Source organism: Narcine bancroftii, chromosome 2, assembly GCF_036971445.1.
Source record: "Narcine bancroftii isolate sNarBan1 chromosome 2, sNarBan1.hap1, whole genome shotgun sequence".
NCBI lineage: Eukaryota > Metazoa > Chordata > Chondrichthyes > Torpediniformes > Narcinidae > Narcine > Narcine bancroftii.
In genome coordinates this window covers 330,684,097-330,709,497 of record NC_091470.1, presented here as the reverse complement: position 1 = coordinate 330,709,497, position 25,401 = coordinate 330,684,097, and the positions used below count along the sequence as shown (strand labels likewise).

The window sequence follows — 25,401 nt, the reverse complement described above, 5'->3', positions numbered from 1 at the left end:
ATAGGGCATAATCATTTGTCACTGACTTTGAGACTGCATGATAATGCCAGAGATGATGTGTTGTTGACCATATCTGAAGAGGAGGAGATACTTGCGGTCTTAAAGCGAATAAATGTGGATAAATATTTTCTAAATTAAACATGACATAACTTGAGAGAACCATTACATCAAAGTAGATGAATTAGGATCTATCCATTTAACTAAAATGGCTCTTCTGACATTCAGGTGACTTGCTGTTCAGTGTGGGTGATCATGTCTCTCCATCTGTCACGATCTCTGACCCTCCAAATTGTAGTTATTGCCTCTTCTGTCCTCCTTTGGTGAAGGCTCCATCTTTGAACTGAAACCGTAGTTGATGTTGAGTTCATGATTATACAAGGGAAAAATACTCAAGTGGTTTCCCGTTGCCTTCTTCAGTCGAAGTCTCCATACTGGACGTGTAACCCTGGCCATTGATCAGCAGATTCGCCAGCCCAGCTTTTTTAGTTTTACAACCATTAATTCCAATTTGTAGCATCTACTTGTAAAAACAATCTGCAATCCATGGCTTCACGTGACTCTGATTGGGAGGCTAAACAGGTACCACACCTTACCCATTGGTGACCTGTAGGCTATCAGACAGAAGGATTGCCTTATACCTCTTTTTGCTGAGTAATTGTGTAGCACTGACACAGTCACCAGTCCCATTAATCCATTAACCAGGAATAACAGCCTGAAATCATGTTTAGGCCAGGAAACAGTGGCAGAAGCAAAGTTTGTTTTATTGCAGTCAGTGAGTTTTACAAAATGATGTCTGCAATTTGATTGAAGGCTTGGAAAATATTAGATCCGAGAACACAACTTTCAGGTTCAAGTTCAAATTTATTGTCAGAGTCCATACATGATATCATATACAACCCTGAAAATTTTCTTCCTGCGGGTTAGGCAGAATTTCTACTTATCATTAATGCTATATATACTCAAGAAAAGATGCGTGTACAAAAGAGAGAAATGAAAACAAATAAAGAAATGTAAATAAACTGCAGTACAAAAAAAATTGTTCAGTAATAAATAATGTGCAAAATAAGAGATTGAAAAGAGGGTTGGTGCCAGAACACAGCCTTGCTTCACGCCATTGTTAATGGAGAAGGGTTCAGAGAGCTCATTGCTGTATCTTCTTCAGCATGATGCTGAACCAAGCCATGAAAGACCCCAACAATGAAGACGCTGTTTACATCCGGTACCGCACGGATGGCAGTCTCTTCAATCTGAGGCGCCTGCAAGCTCACACCAAGACACAAGAGAAACTTGTGCGTGAACTACTCTTTGCAGACGATGCCGCTTTAGTTGCCCATTCAGAGCCAGCTCTTCAGCGCTTGACGTCCTGCTTTGCGGAAACTGCCAAAATGTTTGGCCTGGAAGTCAGCCTGAAGAAAACTGAGGTCCTCCATCAGCCAGCTCCCCACCATGATTACCAGCCCCCCCACATCTCCATCGGGCACACAAAACTCAAAACGGTCAACCAGTTTACCTATCTCGGCTGCACCATTTCATCAGATGCAAGGATCGACAATGAGATAGACAACAGACTCGCCAAGGCAAATAGCGCCTTTGGAAGACTACACAAAAGAGTCTGGAAAAACAACCAACTGAAAAACCTCACAAAGATAAGCGTATACAGAGCCGTTGTCATACCCACACTCCTGTTCGGCTCCGAATCATGGGTCCTCTACCGGCACCACCTACGGCTTCTAGAATCTAAGATTAGTAGATATACCTATAATCCAATACGTAAGCATACATTACAGATTTGGTTTCAATTTTGCAAATTTTTTGATTTAAAGGTGTAGTGGTGTATCTACTTCACCTGGCTATGTACGAAGGTGAGACCCTTCTGGGTTGAACTGGGGTCATCTTAAAAAACATTACAAAATCGGAGTTTCCACAAGACCCAGAATTAATCCTTCTGGGAGATTTTAGTGAAGTACAGTTTAAATTATCCCAAATTCAAATTGTGAAGATTGCTTTGTCAGTAACCAGGAAGCGTATAGCAATTGCATGGAAATCCATCTTTCAACTGAGTATTACATGATGGAGTATGGAAATACAAAGTTTCATTCCCATGGAGAAGATTAATTGTAATTTGAGGAAGAAGTATGACACGTACATTGAAGTGTGGCATTCATACAGATATGATCTATATCCCCACAGGAAAAAAATTAAAATACAAACCATTCTGACAGATAAATAGAGACTGAATTAAGGTGGTGGTATAGATGATGTGCTTTAATTTTTAGTTTCTATTTTAATTTTTAGTTTAATTTTTTTCCTTTGCCTTTTATATGTGTATACACACACGCACATTATATTGTGTGATAAGAACATGTCTTGTATTGTTTGTATCCATTTGCTTGAGTCTTTTAAAATAAAATATTCAAATTTTTTAAAGTTTAACTAGTATTATTGATCTCAATTTTTTTTTTCATCATCTATAATGGATCAAGCCTTTTCTTTTTGGAAAAACAAAAAAATTGTCTATTTTTTGGATCTGTTTATATAGATGGATATTTAATGTCTTTTGATATAACATATAACAAATATAATATACCTAAGTCACATTTTTTAAGACATTTCCAATTTAGAAGTTTTTTGAATAAGTTATTACCGAACTTTCCTACATCATATCAACCTGATTGGGTTGATACTCTTTTTCATTTGAATCTTTCCCATAAGGGTTTAATAGATAATATTTACAATATTTTATTAAAATTGCATTCAATCTCTAATGATAAAATTAGAGGAGTTTGGGAATTGGAACTTCAGTCACTTCTCTTAGAGGAACTTTGGGAAAAGATTTTTGGAATGGTTAATACCTCTTCATTATGTGCTTGACATGCATTGATTCAATTTAAAGTGGTACATCAGGTTCATATGTTGAAAGATAAATTGGCCTGTATCTTTCCTAATGTTAGTCCTATGTGTGATAGATGTAAATCACAAGTGGCTACACTAACACATATGTGTTGGTCTTGCTCTGTATTGGACAGACTTTGTCATTTATACTGGGTATTAGATTGCAACCTAATCCATCGACTGCTAGTTTTGGAAACATATTTCCAATGGTGGGTCGAGCTCCCACTTCTGCACATTGGGTTGTTGCCTTTACCTCACTGTTGGTCAGAAGAGCAATTTTAGTTAAATGGATAGATCCTAATTCATCTACTTTGATGTAACGGTTCTCTCAAGTTAGGTCATGTTTAATTTAGAAAATATTTATCCACATTTATTCGCTTTAAGACAGCAAGCACCTCCTCCTCTTCAATCAGTATGAATTTGCTGCTTGTTTGCCTCACTTCCCTAGACTTCGTGCCAGTTTCCTGAGTGAATGCTGATGTAAAAAACACATTTAAGATCTTCTACATCTCTTCTGGCTTCAATCATAGCCTACCACTCTGATCTACAAGAGGACCATTTTGGTCCCTCACTATGCTTTTGCTCTCGATACATGTAGAAGCCATAAGGATATTCCTTGTATGCCAAAGCAACTCGTCTTTTTGCCATTCTGATTTTCCTCTCATTTTTTTCCTTTTTTATATATATGTATATATATATATATATATATACTCTTCAAGAACTCATCTGCTATATCTCCCTCCTCTTCTTCACCAGATCCCCAATATCCCCTTGAAAACCAACATTCCTTATGCCTGTAACTTTGCCTTTAATTCTTACAGGAATATACAAACTCTGTAGTCTCAAAATTTCACTTTTGAAGATCTCCCATTTTCCAAGTACATCCTTGCCAGAAAACAACCTAGCTCAATCCAGGCTTTCTAGATCCTTTGACATTCCCTCAAAATGACCTTTCTCCAATTTAGATTATCAACCAGAGGACCAGACCTACCCTTAAACATATTTATGGCATTATGATCACAGGACACAAAATGTTTCCGTACACATACTTCTGTCACTTGTCCTATCTCTTTCTGTAATAGGAGATCCAGTATTGCATTGTCTCTAGTTGGTACCAGGATATATTGGTTTGAAAGCTTTCCTGAACATATTTGACAAACTCTAAGCAATCCACAGTATGTGAGTCCAAGATAATATGTGTAAAGTTAAAATCACTCACTATCAAAGCTTTGTTTCCTGCAGCTGTCTGCTATCTCCCTGCAGATTTGCTTCTCCAATTCTCTGTGACTATTGGGTGGTTTATAATTCAACCCCATTAATGTGGTCATACCTTTCCCATTACTCAGCTCCACCCACATAGCCTCAGTAAACCAGCTCTCTCTGGTTTGTCCTGTCTGAGCACAGCTGTGATATTTTTCCTGACGAGCAATGCCACTCTTCCACCTTTCATCCCTTCCCACCCCACCCCAATTTCTATAACGTCTGAAACAACGGAACTCTGAAAGATTGAGGTGTCCCCGCTGTAACCAAGTTTCACTAATAGCCATAAAGTCACAATGTCTGCCTTTCTGTCAATATTCCTTGCATAGAAATAGATACACCTGAGAACATTATTTCCACCACACTCTACTCTTTGATTTCTGTCTTTATTTGAATTATTAACATTATCTTTTTCCCCCCTCAATTCCACTATCTGCTCTGCATTCTGGTTCCCATTCCACTGCAAATCTAGATTACCCTCCCCCACCCCCCAGAACAGCACTAGCAAACCTTCTCTCAAGCTCATTGTCCCCCTCCAGTTCAGATGCGAACCATTCATCTGGTACAAGTCCCACCTTGCCTGGCAGAGAGAGCCCAATGATCCAGAAACCTTAAGTTCTCCCTCCTACACTATGTCTTTAGCCATGTGTTAAGCTGCATTATGATCCTACTTCTAACCTCACTACCACATGACCACAGGTAGCAATCCTGAGATCACAACCCTGGAGATTCTGTCCTTCAACTTCATACCTAACTCCCTGAACTCTTTACAAGACTTCATCACCCTTCTTATTCCAAGACATTGGTCCTGACATGGACCACAACATCTGGCTGCTCATCCTCCCTTTTGTAAATGCCATGAACTCATCTGAGATATCCTGGTCCTTGGTACCTAGGAGGCAACTAGCCATCTGGGATTCTCAATCTCTTTCACAGAACCTCTTATCTGTTCCCCTCACTACTGAATCCCCTCTTACTACAGCTTGACTCTTTTCATCCCTTCCTTTCTTTTCCATAGGGCCAGACTCTGTGACAGCGACTAACTGCCATGGGTTGTCCCTGCTAGGTTATTCTCCTCAACACTATCTGTGGGGAATGGCCATAGGAGTACTCTGCACTTCCTGCCTATTTCCTTCCCCCTCCAGACTGTCACCCAGATATGTTTCTTCTGCCTCTGAGATGTGATTGCATCCCTTTAATTCCTGTCTATCACCACACTTACCCCCCCCCCAACTTTCTCAGCATCCTGAATGATCCAGAGTTCATCCAACTCCATCTTTAATTATATAGAGCTGCAGCTGGATGTACTTCTCACAGATGAAATTGTCAAGGATACGGTTGATTTCCATGACTACCATATTCTGCAAGAAGAACATGTCTCTATCCTGTCTGAAAAAAAAGTTAGAAAAACCTGTCCTTACCTGTTGCTCCTTGCTAAATCCTTTTATTCCTCAACAGGGTTGTCCTTACCTCAACACCTGCATCACCATCTCAGTCTCTACTTGTTCTGGGGGAGAAGGGTGGTGGGGGTGGAAGGAATGGTGAGGCAGTCTAGGAAGAATTTAACAGGTGAAGGAGATAGTGAGATGTAGTAGATTGTCAGTCTCAATTACCTTTAATCCATTAACCAGCTCTTGTCGTGGCAAAACTAAGATCAGCTTGATCTTCTCTTCCATCACCTCTGTGCCTGAATGGAATTCACTCCAGTTTGCTGGAGCAATACTTGCAGGCAAGAGAGAATATAGAAAGTAAAAGAGTGGAGTGTACATGTGAAAGATTGCCAGAGTTGAATATGCCTTTATAATGTGAACAGTATGTGAAAATGCCAAACTTGTGGTAAGTGTGTGAGCAGAGCTTGAGACAGCAGATGGGATTTATGATAATCTCCATTAATCTTGATCACATTAATCAGTTTGGTCACTGAGACCAGGTCTCAGGAAATCACTCAAGGGTCCATTGCCCATTGAATTTACTTTTCTTGTCTACCTTTCAAAATCGACTCTCTCCTAGAGACAGATTATTAATGTGAACATTTTCCCAAAAACACTTCATTATAATAACACATGCCCTGAGTTTCTGTCAATATTAACATGCTCCTAGAAACACTTTATCATAATAACACACACCAAGAGATTTCATGTCAATATTAACTTCATAATATTAACATTCACTCAGAGACTTTCATTATTAACATATTCCCAGAAACACTTCATAATATTAGAACATTTCCAGAGTTCCAGTGAGTATGTCCATACAACTAGGGTCTCTATGGTGGTATAAACAAATGCCAGTTATCGCATTATCACATACTGTTAAAATTAACACTCCTGCAAAGAGACCCTGTTTAGTTCAAGATACTTTTAAAAGGTGCAGTGTTCTATTAGCACACTGCCAGAAAGACCTTGTCAATATTAACATTGTCCCAGAGTCTGCTTGCAAATCCTGATGCATTCATACATATTTCTAATCTTCTCAGATGCATGATGTTAACTTATTCACTTGTGAATATTCACTGTTACACGGACACTATCACACCTAGGAGGCAGGAGGAGGGTAGATGGGTGACAGTCAGGAGAGGGGAAAAAAAACAGACAGGCAGTGCAGGGTGGAAGACCTACCAGGCACAAGCTATGGTGATCAGGTCTCTGGCATGGAGTCTGGTCCTGTGGCTAAGAAGGGAAGGGAGGAGAAGAGGTGAGCTGTAGTGATAGGGGAGTCCATAGTTAGGAGGATAGATAAGAGGTTCTGTGGAAGAGATTGATTATGTTGCCTCCCTGGTTCTAGGGTCCAAGATATCTCAGACCGAGTTCATGGCATTCTCAGGAGGGAAGGTGAGCAGCCAGATGTTGTGGTCCATGTAGGGACTAATGATGTAGGTAAGAAGGTTGAGGAGGTCCTTCAAGGATAGTTCAAGGAGTTAGGGAGCTAGATTAAAATTCAGGATCTCCAGGATTGTGATCTCAGAATTGCTACTCATGCATGCCACATGCTAGTGTGATTAGAAATTAGAGGATAATGCAGCTTAGCACATGGTTAGACATGGTGCAGGAGGGTGGGCTTCAGGTTTCTGGATCATTGGGCTCTCTTCCAGGGAAGATGGGACCTTTTCTGATGGGAGAGTTTGCATCTGAACTGGGTGGGGGAGGGGGGTGGATGGCTAACATCTTTGTGAGAAAGTTTGCTAGTGCTGCTTTGTGGGGGTTTAAACTAGATTTGCAGGGGGATGTGTAACAGAGAAGATAGGGGAGTGGAGGAGGGAAAAGATGATGTGAAAATTGCATGTACTGTTAGAAGTCAACGGGTTGTATGTGGTGGAAATGTTCTCATGTGCATCTATTTCAATGCAAGGAGTATTGTAGGAAAGGGAGATGAGCTTGGAGTGTGGATTGACACATGGAATTATGACAATGTGGCCATGAGTGAAATTAGTTGCAGAGGAGCAGGACTGGCACTCAGTGTTCTGGGCTTCTGTAGCTTCAGATGCGATAGAATGGGATGGATGAAAGGTGGAGAAGTGGCATTGCTCGTTAGGGAAAATATCACAGCAGTTCACCAGCAGGACAGACCAAAGAGGTTGTCTACTGAGGCTATATGAGTGGAGCTGAGGAACAGCAAAGGTATGACCACAGATTAGAAGGGCTGATAGAACCATAGAACACCACAGCACAGAAACAGGCCTCTTTGGGCTTTCTAGTCTGTGCCAAACATTTTTTTCTCTCATCCCACTGATTTGCACCCAGTCCACAGCCCTCCATACCTCTCCCATCCATGCACCTGTCCAAATTCTTCTTAAATGTTAAAAATAAACCCACATTCACCACTTCACCTGGCAGCTCATTCCACACTCCCACTGCTCTCTTTGTGAAGAAGTTCCCCTCATATTCCCCCTAAATCTTTCCCCTTTCACTCTTAACCCATCTTCTGGTTTGTATTTCACCTACTCTCTGTGGAAAAAGCCTAACTCCATTTACTCAGTCTGTCCTCATTATTTTAACTACCTCTATCAAATCTCCCCTCATTCTTCTACGCTCCAGGGAATAAAGTCCAAATCTGTTTTACCTTTCCCTGTTTAACCAGTTCCTGAAGTCCAGGCAACATCCTAGTAAATCCTCTCTGCACTCTTTCTATCTTATTGATATTTTTCCTGCAGTTAGGTGACTCAAACTGCACACAATACTCCAAATTTGGCCTCACCAATGTCTTATACAACTTTGCCATAACATCCCACCTCTTATACTCGATACTTTGATTTATGATGGCCAATATTCCAAAAAATCTTCTTTACAGCCCTATCCACCTATGACGCCACTTTTAAGGAATTATGTATCTGTATTCCCAAATCCCATTGTTCTACCGCACTCCTCAGTGTATGTCCTTTCTTGGTTTTTCCTTCCAAAACTATAGCACTTCACAATTGTCTGAATTAAATTCCATTTGTCATCCCATTTTCCAGCTGGTCTAGATCCCTCTGCAAGCTTTGAAAACCTTTGCTGTCCACAACACTTAGTGATCTAATTTACCATATTATCCTCCAGATCATTGAGATAGATGACAAACAACAATGGTCCCAGCACTGATCCCTGAGTCACATCACTAATCACAGGCCTCCAGTCTGAGAAGCAATCAATCCCAACTACTCTCTTGCTTCTCCCATCCAGCCATTGTCAAATCCAGTTCACTACTTCACCTAACGTCTGAACCTTCCTGACTAACCTTATAGAGTTTTTCGAGGGAGTTACAAAAAAGAATGATGAAGGGAAGGCTGTGGTTGTTGTCTATTTAGACTTTAGTAAAGCTTTTGACAAAGTTCCCCACAGGAGATTAGGGAAAAAGGTGGAGGCATTAGGTATAAATAAGGAAGTAGTGAAATGGATTCAGCAATGATTGGATGGAACGCGTCAGAGAGTACTAGTAGAAAATTGTTTGTCAAATTGGAGGCCGGTGACTAGTGGAGTTCCTCAGGGATCGGTCCTGGGTCCATTATTGTTTGTTATATATATTAATGATCTGGAAGAAGGGGTGGTGAATTGGATAAGTAAGTTTGCAGATGATACAAAGATTGGTGATATTGTGGACAGTGAGGAAGATTACCGTAGTTTAAAAAGAGATATAGGAAAGCTAGAGGAGTGGGCTGAGAAATGGCTGATGGATTTTAATACGGATAAGTGTGAAGTGTTGCATTTTGGAAAGGCAAATCTAAATAGGTCATATACATTGAATGGTAGACAATTGAGGAGTGCAGAGCAACAAAGGGATTTAGGAGTTATGGTAAATAGTACCCTCAAAGTTGATACTCGGGTAGATAGAATGGTGAAGAAGGCATTTGGAATGTTGGCCTTCATAAATCAGAATATTGAATTCAAGAGTTGGGATGTTAAGATGAAATTGTACAAAGCATTGATGAGGCCAAGTTTGGAATACTGTGTGCAGTTTTGGTCACCGAATTATAGGAAGGATATAAACAAAATAGAGAGAGTGCAGAGAAGGTTCACGAGAATGTTGACAGGATGTCAGGGTTTGAGTTACAGAGAAAGGTTGAGCAGCCTGGGGCTTTTTTCTCTGGAGCTTAGAATATTGAGGGGGGATTTGATGGAGGTGTTCAAGATTTTAAAAGGGACAGAGAGAGTCAACGTGGATAGGCTTTTTCAATTAAGAATGGGGGATATTCAAACCAGAGGCCATGGTTTGAGATTGCAGGGGGAAAATTATAAGGGGAACATGAGGGGAAATTTCTTCATGCAAAGAGTGGTTGGGATGTGGTATAAGCTTCCGGCAGAGATGGTTGAAGCAAGGACGTTATTTACATTTAAGAAAAGACTGGATAATCACTTGGAGGGGAGAGGATTGGAGGGGTATGGACCAGGTGCTGGTCAGTGGGTCTAGGAGGGTGGGGATTTGTTCTGGCATGGACTAGTAGGGCCAAACTGGCCTCTTCTGTGCTGTATATGGTTATATGGTTATAACCTTCCATGTGTGACCTTGTCAAAGGCCTTACTGATGTGCATGTAGACAACATTCACAACATTTCCTTTGTCAACATTCCTGGTAATATCCTCAAAAAGACTCTATAAGGTTGGTTAATCATGACCTACCATGCACAAAGGCATGTTGATTATCCCTAATCAGTTTCTTGCTACTCAAATACTTGTATTTTCGATCTCTTAGAACACCTTCGAATACATTAAATACTACTGACATCAGGCTCATCAACCTATAATTTCCAGGGTTACTTTTGGAGCCTTTTTTAAACAATGGAACAATGTGATTGACCTACACCCATGGTTAAGGACATTTTAAATATTTCTGCAAGAGCCCCTGCATCTACAGGTCCTCAGGTCCCGAGGTTATATCTTGTCAAACCCTGGGGATTTATCCACCCTTATTGGTTTTAAGACAGCAAACACTTCCTCCTCTTTAATCTATATAGGTTCCATGACCTCACTGCTTATTTTCCTTACTTCCCATGACTCTGCTCATTTCCTGAATGAATATTGATGAAAAAAAAAACATTTAAGATCTTCCCCATCTCTTTTGGCCTCATACTAAGCCAACCACTCTGATCTTTAAGGGGACCAATTTTGTCCCCTATTATCCTTTTGCTCTTAATATAACTGTAGAAACCCTTAGGATTTTCCTTCACATTGTCTGCAAAACAACCTTATGTCTCCTTTTATCCTTCCTGCCTATACCTGCTATACATCTCTCTCTTCTTCCAAACCAGATCCCTAATATCCCTCAAAACTAAGGTTCCTATGCTTGATAACCTTGCCTTTAATCCTGACAGGAACATTCAAACTCTGTACTCTCAAAATTTCAACTTTGAAGGTCTTCCACTTACCTTGTACATCCTTGCCTGAAAACATCTTATCCCAATCCACACATTCTAGATCCTTTCTCATTTGCTCCGAATTGATCTTTTTCTAATTTATGATATCAACCTGAGGTCCAGTCCTATCTTTCTCCATAATTAACTTGAGACTAATGCATTTTGATCACTGGACCCAAAATGTTCCCCTACACATACTTCTGAAACCTGTTCTGACTCATTCCTTAAAAGGACATCTAGTATTGCATTCTCTCTAGTTGGTACTTCTATATATTGATTTAGAAAACGTTCCTGAATACATTTCGCAAAGTCCAAGCCATCCAATCCAATATGTGGAAAATATGTGCTGTAATGTTCAATGGTTCTATTAGGTTGATGTTAATCCAGTGATTCTCAACCTTTTTCTTTCCACTTACATTTACCATTTTAAGTATTCCCTATGCCATAGGTTTATTTGTTTCAGCATCATGCTGAAGAAGATTGAAAAGAGGGTTGGTGCGAGAACGCAGCCTTGCTTCACGCCATTGTTAATGGAGAAGGGTTCAGAGAGCTCATTGCTGTATCTGACCCGACCTTGTTGGTTTTCGTGCAGTTGGATAACCATGTTAAGGAACTTTGGGGGGCATCCGAGGCGCATGATGCTGAAACAAGCCATGAAAGTCCTCAACAATGAAGACGCTGTTTACATCCGGTACTGCACGGATGGCAGTCTCTTCAATCTGAGGCGCCTGCAAGCTCACACCAAGACACAAGAGCAACTTGTCCGTGAACTACTCTTTGCAGATGATACCACTTTAGTTGCCCATTCAGAGCCAGCTCTTCAGCGCTTGACGTCCTGCTTTGCGGAAACTGCCAAAATGTTTGGCCTGGAAGTCAGCCTGAAAAAAACTGAGGTCCTCCATCAGCCAGCTCCCCACCATGACTACCAGCCCCCCCACATCTCTATCGGGCACACAAAACTCAAAACGGTCAACCAGTTTACCTACCTCGGCTGCACCATTTCATCTGATGCAAGGATCGACAAAAAGATAGACAACAGGCTCGCCAAGGCAAATAGCACCTTTGGAAGACTACACAAAAGAGTCTGGAAAAACAACCACCTGAAGAAACACACAAAGATCAGCATATACAGAGCCGTTGTCATACCCACACTCCTGTTCGGCTCCAAATCATGGGTCCTCTACCATCATCACCTACGGCTCCTAGAACGCTTCCACCAGCGTTGTCTCCGCTCCATCCTCAACATTCATTGGAGCGACTTCATCTCCAACATCGAAGTATTCGAGATGGCAGAGGCCGACAGCATCGAATCCACGCTGCTGAAGATCCAACTGCGCTGGGTTGGTCACGTCTCCAGACTGGAGGACCATTGCCTACCCAAGATCGTGTTATATGGCGAGCTCTCCACTGGCCACCGAGACAGAGGTGCACCAAAGAAGAGGTACAAGGACTGCCTAAAGAAACCTCTTGTGCCTGCCACATTGACCACCGCCAGTGGGCTGATATCGCCTCAAACCGTTCATCTTGGCGCCTCACAGTTCGGCGGGCAGCAACCTCCTTTGAAGAAGACCGCAGAGCCCACCTCACTGACAAAAGACAAAGGAGGAAAAACCCAACACCTAACCCCAACCAACCAATTTTCCCTTGCAACCGCTGCAACCATGTCTGCCTGTCCCGTATCGGACTTGTCAGCCACAACGAGCCTGCAGCTGACGTGGACATTACCCCTCCATAAATCTTCGTCCATGAAGCCAAGCCAAAGAAAAGAAGAATGCCATAGGTGCTCTGTGATTAGTAAGGTGATATGTGGGTGGAAAGAAAAAGTTTGAAAACCACGGTTTTAATCATACCTAACCGTTATGTGCATGGTTTCATAACTTCAAAGGAAATGGGCCAAAGACAATTTCTCTCAAACAAAATATTTCAGTAACAATTGGGTCTAGAGCAGTGATTCTCAACCTTCCCTTTCCACTCACATACCACCTTAAGCAATCCCTTACTAATCATAGAGCACCGATGGCATAAAGATTACTTAAAGTGGTATGTGAGTGGAAGGACAAAAGTTGAGAACCACTGTGTTAATCCATTCCCAGGTTATAATGTCCATCAGCTCTTTGGTATTGCTATGCACTTAAGCAAAAATAGCAGACACAAACAGGTTGATAGTGTTGTTAACAAGGTGTATGATGTGGGATCGAGTTTAAGAGCTGTGAGGTCATGTTGCTGCTATATGTGACATAATTAGATCCTATTTGGTAAACTGTGTTCAGTCTAGTTGCTTCACTGCAGGAAGGGTGTGGATGCTGTGGGGAGGGTGCATAGGAGATTTACAAGTACACTGCCTGTATTGGAGGACATGCCTTATGAGATGGATAGGTTGAATGAACTTGGTCTTTTTCTCCTTGGAGTGATGGAGGATGAGGATGTATAAGATGATAAGAGGCATTGATCATGTGGAAGGCCAGAGACTTTTCCCCCAGGATTGAAATGGCTAACATGAGGGGCCATAATTTAAAGTACTTAGGGGGATCTAAGACATAGATTTTTCACATGGAGCATGGCCGATGCATGGAATGGACTGCTGGCAGCAATGGTGGAGGCAAATACAATAGGATCTTTTTGATAGATGATTTGCTATGTACATAGAACTGAGAAAAATGGAGTTGGAAAATTCTAGGCAGTGATTTGAGTGGGATGTTTGGTAAACACAACACTGTGGGCCGAAGGCCTGTACTGTGCTGTAGATTTCTATGTTCTATATTCTAAACATGAACCCTTTATGGAGATAACACTCAACTCACAGCCATGGTAAGTATAATGTTTGAAAAGGCGTACCATGTGGTATATACATGCTCAATACATACCTCACTAATCTACTGGTTAATCTCAGCATGATGTCTGATACCCTTTGCTTTTGTTCTATGACCCTATGATGTCAATATATAAAGGTCTGCAACACAATAAAAAGTTAGGCCTTTAAAACAACTGCTGCATGCAAGTTTACTCTAATGCCTAATCCCTCCTTTTCTGAATAAATTATTTCAATCACATCAATTTCCATTGGATGAAAGCCCCTTCTCATAAATTCAGTTTAGCATTACTTGGGCTCTCTAATCTCCTCATTTTTATTACCTCACTCTATATTTTAATAACTCTTCCCTTTATCCTTATTCACATTAATATTTCACTATTCTTTCCTGTTTCTTCCATTAGATTACTTCTCTTCCCTCAATTTATTATTGGGCTTCTCTCTGACTATGTACTCACTTCACTGGAGATTTCCCACTCTCACTTTATATTCCACCTTCTGTAGCGTTGTAACAGATCACCAAGTTAAAATTTCATAGCTCCCCTACATCAAGGAGACTGAATGGAAGACTGTTTTCCTTTGAGCACCTTTCCTCTGCTGCATCAGCAAGGACCTCCCAGTGGCCCATCAGTTAAATTCCACACACCATTACCACACCAACATCTCTGACTCTATGCAGGGGCAGATTAACTACAACCTGGGCCCCTAGGCTAAGCTTTAGTGGGGCTCCCCCTGACCTTTCCCCCTACCCCACCCTTTGTTAAGTAGAATAAAGTGAGTTAAGTTGCATTAAATAACATATTAGGGTTCTCCAAAATGGTTGATATCGACCTCTGGAGGTGGATGGGACTATCCAAGGGGGTGAAAAATGCCAGGGGGTCGAAAGGGGAGGGGGGGGGAGTTGATAAACGCCACAAAGGATTGAAATTTCAGGGTCAAAGGAATTGTAGATGCTGCGGTCCCCACTCCTGCTGGGAGCCCGAAATCTCTGCTCCTGCTGGACCCCTCTCCCCATAAACCTACTCAGCCTCATGGTTAATCCACCACTGACTCGATGGCATTGTCCACTGCTGAACCAAGGCCAATTTGGAGGAACCACATGTTATATTACAGTTTAGCTGTCTCAGTCAGTTGGCATTAACATCAACTTCTCCAATTGTCTCTCTCTTTCCTTCTCCCTCAGTCTCCTTTCCTCCAGCTCCCACCCTTTCTCTTTCATCTGCTATCAGTGAGCTACCCTTCTTAGCCCTCTTCCCGATCCTCTATCACATTTCAGCTTTTTTCTCTTCCACCCTCCCACCTATGTGTACCTGTTACGTCTTATCTGTTAGCCTCTGCTCTTCCCCATCCTCTTCTCTCTGCCCTCCACTTTGTTATTCAGGCATTTGCCTATTTTTTCTTATGCCTGATGAAGGGCTCAGGCCCAAACCATTGCTTACCCTTTACTTCCTGTGGATGCTGCATGACCTGCTGAGTTACTCCAGCTCATTTGTGTATTGCAAGTTAAAATTGTACATTTAATGTGAATTGGTCAGAAAGTTTTTCACATTGGAAAAAAATCCATTTAGCCTGAGTGGTCCATGTTGTCCAAGTTGCCTACCCAAGCTAGGCTGATTTGCCAGCATTCAGTCCACATCCCTCTAGACTTTTCTTATCCATATATCTAAATATAAAACACTGCAATTGTACCCCCCCCCCCCTTACTCTGGCTGCTCATTAAACATACCTACCAAGCTCTGTGTTGGAAAAGGTGCCCCTTAGGTCACTCCTCTCTCAACTTAAATCTATACTCTCTAGTTTCATACTGTGCTACCCTGGGAAAAAGACTATTCACCATTTTCCTTATCTTTGCCCCTCATGACTTTATATACCTCTATAAGATCACCCTTTGGCCTTCTGCACTACAGGGAGAAATTTTCCATCCTATCCAAGTTCTCTTTATAACTCACCAGTAACAGATTTGTGAATCTTTTCTGCACTCTTTCCAGCTTAATGATATCCTTCCTCTAACTAGGTGCCCAGAACTGCACACAATACTCCAACTGTGGCCTTGCCAATATTTTGTAGAGATGCAACATGGCATCTCAGTTCTTGTATTGAATGCCCTTATCGATGATGCCAAACACTTTTTTTGCCATCCTATTTATCTGTGTCCCCACTTTCAGGGAACTATGTACCTGTGCCCCTCAGTCTTTCTGCTTCACAACATTCCCCAGGGCACTTACCTTTCTAGTTAGGTTCCTGTGTTTTTTGTAGCAGTGGTGACCTATCCTTTGTATCATTCGGCTGTGAATATTCACCCTGTTTAATGTACCACAATGATAAATAATTTACGAATGGACAAGAGAACATTTTGATAAGTTGGCTTCAAGGGAAATTCTCACAACCTGTCGTAAGGCATGCCAGGAGTTTGAATCAAGTGAATTTGGCACAACGGGATCCCAATGACATCACAGATTGAGAGAAGACCCTTCCATTGGCTGTTTATGGAATTTATGTAGGATGCTCATTAGGAGAATGTCAGAGCTCTCTCTCTCTCTCTGGCATCAATAATGAAAGAGCAGTTTATGCAAAATCCAATTAAGGAGCCCCATTGTTGTCAACCTTTCTTGATGTCTTTATGTTATGAAAAGAAACACCATTCAAAGTAAATGTTTAGCAACATCTTGTCACTCAAAGATCTGTCAGTCAGATACAAAATTTTTAATTAATGCTGGGAAATGGTGACTGAAAGATTGCTGTGAGGATTGAGAAAGAGTGATGCAGCTTTTAGCCTGTGGTTTCTATGGAGATGAGTTATTGACTAGCTGTTCAAGGGTAGACAGAAATTATCCGCTCTTTTCTCTTTCCAGAGGTGGGCAACACTTTTCAGTTCCACACAAGATTTAAGTGTTGCCTGCAGCAGTTGTTATCACCAGGCTCATGGTTACAATGGGACAGATTAGCTGTAATTCAACTAACCATGGTAATGATTCACTAATATAACTTTATTCTAGCTGGGATTTCAATCTTGGACCTCCTTGCTCCATTTCAGTCAGACATTCAGTGGATGTACTCATTGGGATACTGTGGCAGGCTCTTCTTGCCTTCTGGTGCTGGGTTTCTAAGGTGAGGACCCCACCCTAGAAACCATATGGTCTCTGCCTCCTACCTGCTCTTAATAATAGGGCACTTTTCATTTTTTTTTTCTTTCTTTGGCTTGGCTTCGCGGACGAAGATTTATGGAGGGGGTAAAAAGTCCACGTCAGCTGCAGGCTCGTTTGTGGCTGACCAGTCCGATGCGGGACAGGCAGACACGATTGCAACGGTTGCAAGGGAAAATTGGTTGGTTGGGGTTGGGTGTTGGGTTTTTCCTCCTTTGCCTTTTGTCAGTGAGGTGGGCTCTGCGGTCTTCTTCCAAGGAGGCTGCTGCCCGCCAAACTGTGAGGCGCCAAGATGCACGGTTTGAGGCGTTATCAGCCCACTGGCGGTGGTCAATGTGGCAGGCACCAAGAGATTTCTTTAGGCAGTCCTTGTACCTTTTCTTTGGTGCACCTCTGTCACGGTGGCCAGTGGAGAGCTCGCCATATAATACGATCTTGGGAAGGCGATGGTCCTCCATTCTGGAGACGTGACCCATCCAGCGCAGCTGGATCTTCAGCAGCGTGGACTCGATGCTGTCGACCTCTGCCATCTCGAGTACCTCGACGTTAGGGGTGTGAGCGCTCCAATGGATGTTGAGGATGGAGCGGAGACAACGCTGGTGGAAGCGTTCTAGGAGCCGTAGGTGGTGCCGGTAGAGGACCCATGATTCGGAGCCGAACAGGAGTGTGGGTATGACAACGGCTCTGTATACGCTTATCTTTGTGAGGTTTTTCAGTTGGTTGTTTTTCCAGACTCTTTTGTGTAGTCTTCCAAAGGCGCTATTTGCCTTGGCGAGTCTGTTGTCTATCTCATTGTCGATCCTTGCATCTGATGAAATGGTGCAGCCGAGATAGGTAAACTGGTTGACCGTTTTGAGTTTTGTGTGCCCGATGGAGATGTGGGGGGGCTGGTAGTCATGGTGGGGAGCTGGCTGATGGAGGACCTCAGTTTTCTTCAGGCTGACTTCCAGGCCAAACATTTTGGCAGTTTCCGCAAAGCAGGACGTCAAGCGCTGAAGAGCTGGCTCTGAATGGGCAACTAAAGCGGCATCATCTGCAAAGAGTAGTTCACGGACAAGTTTCTCTTGTGTCTTGGTGTGAGCTTGCAGGCGCCTCAGATTGAAGAGACTGCCATCCGTGCGGTACCGGATGTAAACAGCGTCTTCATTGTTGGGGTCTTTCATGGCTTGGTTCAGCATCATGCTGAAGAAGATTGAAAAGAGGGTTGGTGCGAGAACACAGCCTTGCTTCACGCCATTGTTAATGGAGAAGGGTTCAGAGAGCTCATTGCTGTATCTGACCCGACCTTGTTGGTTTTCGTGCAGTTGGATAATCATGTTGAGGAACTTTGGGGGACATCCGATGCGCTCTAGTATTTGCCAAAGCCCTTTCCTGCTCATGGTGTCGAAGGCTTTGGTGAGGTCAACAAAGGTGATGTAGAGTCCTTTGTTTTGTTCTCTGCACTTTTCTTGGAGCTGTCTGAGGGCAAAGACCATGTCAGTGGTTCCTCTGTTTGCGCGAAAGCCGCACTGTGATTCTGGGAGAATATTCTCAGCGACACTAGGTATTATTCTATTTAGTAGAATCCTAGCGAAGATTTTGCCTGCAATGGAGAGCAACGTGATTCCCCTGTAGTTTGAGCAGTCTGATTTCTCGCCTTTGTTTTTGTACAGGGTGATGATGGTGGCATCACGAAGATCCTGAGGCAGTTTACCTTGGTCCCAACAAAGCTTGAAAAACTCATGCAGTTTGGCATGCAGAGTTTTGCCGCCAGCCTTCCAGGCTTCTGGAGGGGATTCCAACCATACCTGCTGCTTTGCCACTTTTCAGTTGTTCGATTGCCTTATATGTCTCATCCAGGGTGGGAACCTCATCCAGCTCTAGCCTTAGGGGCTGTTGAGGGAGCTGGAGCAGGGCGGAATCTTGGACTGAGCGGTTGGTACTGAAAAGAGATTGGAAGTGTTCTGACCATCGGTTGAGGATGGAGATCTTGTCGCTGAGGAGGACTTTGCCGTCTGAGCTGCGCAGCGGGCTTTGGACTTGGGGTGAGGGGCCGTACACAGCCTTTAGAGCCTCGTAGAAACCCCTGAAGTCGCCAATGTCCGCGCTGAGCTGTGTTCGTTTGGCGAGGCTAGTCCACCACTCATTTTGGATCTCCTGGAGTTTGCGCTGAAGATGGCTGCATGCGCGACGGAAGGCTTGTTTCTTCTCTGGACAGGACGGCTTTGTAAGGTGAGCCTGGTGGGCAGCTCGCTTCTTTGCCAGCAGCTCCTGGATTTCCTGGCTGTTTTCGTCAAACCAGTCCTTGTTTTTCCTGGAGGAGAAGCCCAGTACCTCTTCAGTGGATTGCAGTATGGTAGTCTTCAACTGATCCCAGAGGGTTTCAGGGGACGGGTCCGTGAGGCGGGTTGCAACGTCGAGCTTTGCTTTGAGGTTTGCCTGGAAGTTTCCTCTCGCTTCGTCTGACTGCAGTTTTCCAACATTGAACCTCTTTCTGGGGGCTTTATTGTTCCTGGGCTTTGGCTTGAAGTGAAGGTTGAGCTTGCAGCGAACCAGCCGGTGGTCAGTGTGGCATTCCGCGCTAGGCATGACCCTGGTGTGGAGCACATCTTGTTTGTCACTTTCTCGCACCAGGATGTAGTCCAGGAGGTGCCAGTGTTTGGATCGGGGATGCATCCAGGTGGTCTTAAGGCTGTCCCTCTGCTGAAAAAGGGTGTTTGTAATGACAAGCCGCTGTTCTGCGCAGAGCTCCAACAGGATGCGCCCATTGTCGTTGCACTTGCCGACGCCATGCTTGCCCAGGATTCCTGGCCAGGTTTCTGAGTCTTTGCCGACACGAGCGTTGAAGTCGCCCAGGATGACAACCTTGTCGGCTGTAGGGGTACGTTGGATGAGGTTGCGCAGGTCGGTGTAGAACTTGTTCTTTTCTGCTGGTTCCGCCTGGAGGGTTGGAGCATAGACACTGATGAGGGTGATGTGACGCTTGTTTTGAAGTGGAAGTCGCATGGACATGATTCGGTCCGAGAGGCCTGTCGGAAGGTTTTCGAGTTTGGAGGCAATGAAGCTCTTGACCATGAAGCCTACACCAGATAGGCGTCGTTCATCCGAAGGCTTGCCAGACCAGTAGAGTGTGTAGCCCGCGCCGCGTTCTTGGAGGCTGCCTACATCTGCCAGGCGGACTTCACTGAGAGCGGCTATGTCGATGTCAAGTCTGAGGAGTTCATGTGCAATGAGGGCAGACCGACGTTCAGGTCGATGGCTGTCAGTCTTGTCTAGCATGGTTCTGATGTTCCAGCATGCTAGCTTGAGTTTGTGAGCATCTTTTGAGGGGGAGGACGTGGAGGGGGAGGACGTGGAGGGGGAGGACGTGGAGGGGGAGGACGTGGAGGGGGAGGACGTGGAGGGGGAGGACGTGGAGGGGGAGGACGTGGAGGGGGAGGACGTGGAGGGGGAGGACGTGGAGGGGGAGGACGTGGAGGGGGAGGACGTGGAGGGGGAGGACGTGGAGGGGGAGGACGTGGAGGGGGAGGACGTGGAGGGGGAGGACGTGGACCTGTCCTCGGGCCTGCGCAAAGGAGCTTTTAGGTGGAGTGCAGTGTGTGCAGTACTGGCCCCACCCTTTACACCCATGGTTCGTGTGCCGTGGCCAAGCAAGCTGGGACGTGGCAGCGAGGTCCTTGGGTCGTAGGTTTTATATCGGAGTGGCCTTCTCTTATGCAGGTTTCTTACCCGGGCTGGAGGGGCCTGCCTCCCCTCCTAGGTCGGTCCATACTGCCCGGACCGGGGCCGAGGCCGCCGCAGTTCACCCTGTGCCTGGACTGGGGCCACCGCCTCCCACTCCCTGCCCGGACCGGGGCCTCTGCCTGCCTCGCTCGACCGAGGCCGGGGCCGCCGTCTCCCCCTTGCTCCTGCCCGTATCGGGGCCGCCGCCGTCTACCCTTCACCGGGGCCGGGGCCGCTGCTGCTCTCCCTGTGCCCGGACTGGGGCCGCCGCCTCCCACTCCCTGTCCGGACCGGGGCCTCCGTCTGCCTCACTCGACCGAGGCCGGGGCCGCCGTCTCCCCCTTGCTCCTGCCCGTATCGGGGCCGCCGCCATCTACCCTTCACCCGGACCGGGGCCGGGGCCGCTGCTGCTCTCCCTGTGCCCGGACTGGGGCCGCCGCCTCCCACTCCCTGTCCGGACCGGGGCCTCCGCCTGCCTCACTCGACCGAGGCCGGGGCCGCCGTCTCCCCCTTGCTCCTGCCCGTATCGGGGCCGCCGCCGTCTACCCTTCGCCCGGACCGGGGCCGGGGCCGCAACACTAGGTGCTTTAAACAATGTAAGTAATCACATCGGATACAGCAATCTCCGAGACCTGTAGCCACACTCTCTCTCACACACATGCAGTAATATTCAGGAACTAGCACACTCTAACTATACAGGGACTTCAACATGTACTCTCAGTTCCCTGTACAATGGGGCAAGCTTTATTGGATGTTAACCCTCACATGATAGCAATCAGATAATTGGCTTTAATATTGGCAATTGCTTGTGATTGAGTTAAACAAGAAAATCTCCAGATGCTGGGGATGAGTGCAGTGCACAAAAGTTCTGGTGAAATTCAGCAGGTCATGCAGCATCCATAAGAAGTAAAAAGGCAATCTCCATTTTAAGTAAAAGGTCATTTTTAATTTCCCATAGATGCTGCATAACCTGCTGAGTTTCTCCAGCACATTTGAGGACTTTTGTGTATTGCCCTTGTGATCGAGGATGACTTGTTCCATGCCAGTTGTATGGATTTTGAGCAGAGCGATAAGACAAATGGGAGTAGTTGGCCGATGGTTAGATTGGTTAGTAGCCCACCTCACTGACAAAAGACAAAGGAGGAAAAACCCAACACCCAACCCCAACCAACCAATTTTCCCTTGCAACCGCTGCAACCGCGCCTGCCTGTCCCGCATCGGACTTGTCAGTCACCAACGAGCCTGCCGCAGACGTGGACATACCCCTCCATAAATCTTCATCCGCGAAGCCAAACCAAAGAAAAAAAAAGAAGAGTTTGTGAGATGTTGGGCTCCTTCTGCCAATTTCACATAATTTTTCTGTGCTCCCATAGCATGCCCTTGAGGTTTGCAAATGCCCTAAAATCTCCTTCTCCACTTTGACTAGTCATGGACTGGAGGCTCCCAGGATTCAATGGAAATGTTGCACTTCTTCAAGGAAGCTTTAAGTACATCCTTTAGTTTCTTTTTCTGTCTGCCTGGTTAGTTTCTCTCATGACATTACTCAGAGTAGAATATTTGTTTTAGGAGTCTGGTGTTAGGTGTGCAAATGATACAGCCTGCTCAATGTAGCCATGTGGGAATAATTATCTTAATCCTTTGGGGTGTTGATCTGGGAGAAGAAGCTCTTAGTCGTGCAGGGAAGAGTTTTACCAAGCCTATCCTAATCTTTGAAATCCAGCCTCTGATTTTTATGAATGAGTCACAAGACAAAGCAAATATTTATTGTCCACTCATAATTGCCACCAAAAGTAAAGTATTGCAGATGTTGGAAACCTGAAATATAAAATAGAAATGCTGGAGCACTCAGTCAGGCACATTGCATGAATGAAACTGTAGTGTGTACAGGCCAAAATGTTGTCACAGTGATTGTGTGCTTATGTCTTACTGAATCAGTATGGGTGTGTCTCAAATGGAATTTACAGATTGTCATGTTCATTACTTGATGGAAAATATTCTGCTGATGAGGCTGGTAAATTATCATTTTGTAGATGATTCACACTGAAGCAACATTGTATTGGTGACAGAGAAAGGAAAATTTTAGGATGACAGATGGGTGCCAGCTGAGTGATCAGATTTGTCTTGGATGGTTAAACATAAAGGCAGAGTCAATGAGTAATGGGAGGATTCTTAACAGTGTGGAAGAACAGAGGGACCTGGGGGTCCAAATCCAGAGATCTTGCAAAATTGTGCACAAGTTGATAGGATAGATAAGAAGACTTATGGTATGTGGGCCTTCATTAATTAGGGGATTAAGTTCAAGAGTTGAAAGATAATGTTGCAGCTCTATAAAACTATGGTTAGACCATATTTGGAATATTATGTTCAGTTCTGGTTGGAAGATTTGGAGGAATGCAGAAGAGATTTATGAGGATGCTGCCTGAATTGGAGAACATATCTTGAGGCAAGGTTAACGGAGCTAGGACTTTTCTCTTTGGAGTGAAGAAGGACAAGAGGTGACCATAGAGGTCTACAAGATTATGAGAGGCATAGATGGAATGGACAGCCAGCACCTTTTCCAGGGGCGAGAGAAGCAAAAGGCTCACTTAGGTACATGAATGAAAGAAAATAGGGGATTATGAGGTAGGGAACGTTTCATTTTTTGAGTAGGTGTATAGAGGGCAGCACAACATCATGGGCTGAAGGGCCTGTACCGTGCAGTAATGTTTTATGTACTATGAATGGTGTTGTCCGAGCAGCAGTGGAGACTATTCTATTGTGAAAGGAGAAGAAATGACTTTGGAGCATCAGGAATTGTGTCCTTTTCTGCAGTGTACCTAGTCTCTGATTTATGTGGTTAGATCATTTCTTGTTAGAAGTTTTTCTAAAAATAGACTTTATTCACAATAAATTATTGACAGAAAGAAAACTGTTCAAAGTCTCTGCACACCCCTAGTTTTGTGTCCATACATTTCCATCACTGTACATTGTTACATTCATTTTTATTCAGCAGCTTTGCCAACTGTGGCACCTTATCATTATTCCCCCCTATGTTGTTTGAGAGGCTTTTCCATAGTTCCTCAATGCCCAGTAATGAAAGGACTTCAGACTTGGTCCATCCTCACAGTGCCCTGGCGTTGGCTGAACTAAGCCTGAGTGTGTCCCTCAGCACATACTCCTGTGTCCTTGAATGTGCAAATTGGCAGAATTCCCAGACAGACATATCCATGAGTTGAAAGACCAACATGTTTCGGGCAGACCAAAATGCGTTTTTCACTGAGTTGATGGTCTTCCGGCAGTTCTGGATATCTGACTCTATGTGCATTCCTGGAGAACATCCCATAAATCTATATATCATTAACCCATAGATTCCATAGAGCTGCTGGGGCTGAATAGTGACAAGGGGCCTTGCATCCTTCTCCACAGACTCATAGCTATGTTCCAGAAATAAATAATAAACCCCCAGTAAGCCATTTAGTGCAGTGGCGGCAAGGCCATCTGTACAAATTAAAAGGGACGCAGCAACAAGCAATCAGTCAGAAAGAAACAGCTTTAGAAACTCTTTGCCCAACACCCTCCCCCAGTAATGGAAACAAGACAGCTCTAACAGATTGACTCTGTGATTCATTTGCATATTTACAGATTCAGTGAGAAAAGGCCTTCCTGAGCAGGTCATGACTAAGTGATGCTGCCCTAGATTCTGCGACGTTTTGAAAGATCTGCTGTGATTGGCCACCTCACCCACACACGAGAGACAGGTGGTAGCTGTCTGTTTAGCAATGCGTTTTGCCTTGCAATCCAGCATCTTAATAAATCTGAAATTGAAAAGAAGTTGGATTTGTTCCTTTCATGATCTTCCTTTTTCCCTTATGTATGGTTCGGACTACATTTCAAATGTGTGGTTGTTCAAAGCAGGCTTTAGTGAATTGCTTCACATTTTTCAAGTCTTACTTATATTGACATCCATTAATATGTTTAACATGATTCCACAAAGTCAAAATCTACCATATTGATTCATGTCAGAGTCCTCTCCTGTCTGGTGTGTTGAATTTCAAATAGCCGTCCTTTGTCTGTTACTCAAGATAATGGTATCCAGAAGATTAAGCTTTAATTCAGGCAAATTAGTTATCCTCCATCAATAGCAAGAATCCTGACAGATTTATCTCTTTGCCAGACCAGGAGTATTAGGCTCATTTATCAAGCACATGTTGAATCTATCCAAGATATCACCAGTTTTGGGGAAATTTCCTCTTTGAAAAATCAGAATTTATTGTAATGAACATGTCATGAAATTTGTTGTTTTGGTGCACCACAGATGCAAAGTAAAAACACAATGCTGGAGAAACTCAGAAGGTCAAACAGTATCCTTTATATAGCAAAGAGAAAAATACATAACCAACATTTTGGGCTTGAGCCCTTTATCAAGGTATGGAAAAATGTTGGCAGGCGTCGGAATAAAAGGGCAAGGGGCAGATGTGGCCGCAAAGGCAGGAGTTACTGTAATGGCTGGAGAAGGGAGGGAGGGCACATCAGCAAGCAAGGGGAGAAGGGATGGCTGGGTGAATAGAGAAGGAAGGGGATGGAGAGCTGATGAAGGAAGGGAGAGGAAAGAAGAGAAGGTTAGTAGAAACTGGAAAAGTCGATGTTCATGCCATCCAGCCGGAGAGTGCCAACCATTTCAGTTCTGCGCTCCACTCCCATACTTGTATTTCTGTCCATGGAACCTCTCTAAGCTTCCACTTCCTCCAAGCACCCTCCACCACACTGATTCCCACTCTGGCCCCGGCTTG

The 25,401-nt window shown here is 44.2% G+C and overlaps 1 protein-coding gene across 1 annotated transcript in view; it reads left to right on the top strand.

The window, feature by feature from the left end:
• LOC138752777 (uncharacterized) overlaps positions 1–25,401 on the top strand; it is a 60,402-nt gene that overhangs the window by 24,785 nt on the left and 10,216 nt on the right. The gene's annotated exons all lie outside the window — the stretch shown is intronic.